Source organism: Curcuma longa, chromosome 1 (assembly GCF_044706935.1).
Source record: "Curcuma longa cultivar G26 ecotype Majalengka, Jawa Barat chromosome 1, ITB_CL_G26_1.1, whole genome shotgun sequence".
Taxonomy (NCBI): domain Eukaryota; kingdom Viridiplantae; phylum Streptophyta; class Magnoliopsida; order Zingiberales; family Zingiberaceae; genus Curcuma; species Curcuma longa.
Genome location: NC_133861.1, coordinates 21,885,064 through 21,887,506, shown reverse-complemented (window position 1 = coordinate 21,887,506; position 2,443 = coordinate 21,885,064). Strand labels below are relative to the sequence as shown.

The 2,443-nt window shown below is 36.6% G+C and overlaps 1 non-coding gene across 1 annotated transcript; it reads left to right on the top strand.

Annotated features, from left to right (window-relative positions):
- The first annotated feature begins 247 nt into the window (after window positions 1-247).
- Window positions 248-320, top strand: TRNAA-UGC (transfer RNA alanine (anticodon UGC)). Its single transcript has one exon. It is a non-coding gene; the product is annotated as a tRNA-Ala (tRNA).
- Window positions 321-2,443: the final 2,123 nt, after the last annotated feature.

The following is a 2,443-nucleotide window of genomic DNA, read 5'->3' as shown; positions in this document are numbered from 1 at the left end:
CATAAGTTGGCCCACTTAATCTGCAACCTACCTTGGGTTGGATTAGAGATTTCCTAACCCGTCAAGTTGGTGGGTCGACTCGCCCCGCTCTGTCATATGACGAATTTCTGATGGGTTGGCCTATTTAGCCATAAGTTGACCTGTTTGACAGCTCTACTTGCACTGATCTTTTATTCTAGTTAAAGTTCCTCCAAGACAGAGAAGATAATATCTGAAAATAGATCTCGATATTTTATAATTCATTATTGGGGATCTAGCTCATATGGTAGAGCGCTCGCTTTGCATGCGAGAGGCACAGGGTTCGATTCCCTGGATCTCCATAATTTATATTTTTTTACTATTCTTTATTATATATTAATTAATAAATAATTATAGATTCTTTCTTACCAACCGACCTTAGGTGATCCTTAGATCGATATTTTAGTAGGTCAAAATCTTAATTTTTTAATTTTTTTCTTTTCTAAAATAATAAAATTAATCATAATCTTTGTAAAATCAAAATGGTACACCCTAATGACAATCAATTTTAATTCAAGTTAATGCAGATCTAGTGGGGTTGTTTTTGCTATTATTATTGCTCATAACGAATGCCCTCCAAACTTTTACATATTTAGGAGGGATGTTTTTTTCCTAGACCATCTTTTATGGCTCTCAAACAAACTTCACTACTTATATTGACTGGTGCATGACTTTCTTCACGAATAAACATTGACAAATAAGTCACTCTTTGGAGAAGTACAAAAACGGAGAAAGAACCTTTGCCCCTCAACGTAGCTCAAGATTTTTAGTCTATACTATCATTGAGTGTTCCATTTGTGTATCTGTTTATTAGATCATTCAGGAAGAGCTAGTGGCATGCAGGTTTGTATCCACTACATTGTTCAGTGTCCCTTGCACTGGTCTCATATCTTAGCTGGAGTTCCTCCAAGATAAAGATGATAATATCTGAAGATGGATCTTGATGTTTTTTTAATATTGTTGGGGGTCTAGCTCATATGGTAGAGCGTTCTTAATGTGAAAGGCACGAGATTTGATTCCCCAAACCTCCACTAGCTTATAATTTTATTATTCTTTATTATATATAAATTAATAAACAATTATAGTTTTTTTTCTCATCAGTCGACTTTAGCTTAGTTGGTAGAGCGAAGGACTGTAGTGGTTGTAGGGGAACGGGAATTGATGAGAATGATTGATTTTGGGATCAGACTTACGCATCTTCCTCTGGACGTTCGGTTTGAGCTATTTCATAAAACTTCCCTCGCTAAAATTATACTCTTTCCTTGAGTCTCGACTGTCTCCACGTCGCTATCGCTCCTCTGAGCCCCATCCAAGCATATCTACGAGGACCTGCGGATCCCCCTTCATCGACTGATGCTGATGCTATAGATTCCTCCCTTTCTTCCTCCAAAGGAGATAAATAGCCCCAAAGGCCCTGCATTCATAATATAAGTTATAATCCGCCTGTATATAATATAAGTACCTCTGCTACCCCTGTATATATATATTGGGCAGATAAATAGCCAAAGGGGATCGTTAGGTTGCTATCCAGTAGTCAGACTCTTTATTTATTTTATCTTTTAATTTTTCTCTCTTCTAAAATAAAAAAATAGCCATGGTCTCCATAGAATCAAAATGGTATAAGCTAGTGGTAATCGATCCTTTTCTAAAATAAAAAAATTAGCCATGATCTCCGTAAAACCAAAATAGTACAACCTAGTAGTAATCGATCTCAACTCAAGCAGTAGAGATCCAGTGGGGTTTTTTTTGCTATTACTATTGTTTATAACAAATGACCTCCAATGTTTTATGTATTTAGAAGGGATGTTTTTTTTCCAGATTATCTTTTGTGGTTCTCAAACAAATTTCACTACTTACACTGATTGATGTATGACTTTTTTCACGAATGAATATTAGGAGATGGGTCACTCCCTCGAGAAGTACAAGAATAGAGAGAGAACTCCTGCCCTTACCGTAGCTTAGGGTTTCTAGTCTATGCTATCATCGAGTGTTCCATTTGCGTTTTTGTTTATTGGATCATTCGGGAAGGTGTCAGTGCAGGTTCGTATCCATATTGCATTGTTCAGTATCCCTTGCACAGCCAAGTTCATCATTTTTTTCTCATGTCATCTTTCTTGTTCGCTGCGTCTTCTGTTAAAGTTCATCGTCTCTGATCCTCCTCGTCCTTTTCAATCCCACACCGCACTCCATCGGATTTTGAGTGATCGAGTACATGCATGTTTTCCTAAGATCTTGCGCACTTAGGCATACAAGTTAGTGATGACACAAACAATACCTAACTTTAAGTTAGTTAGATAACATATCAAAATAGTTATAGTCTAAACCATTTGGGGTTCTAATAATATATCTTAGTTTCAAGGTAGAGAAGGGTTTTCACATGCAAAGTGTTTATACTCAAGACTAGGAAAACCCTTCAAGAGAAAAA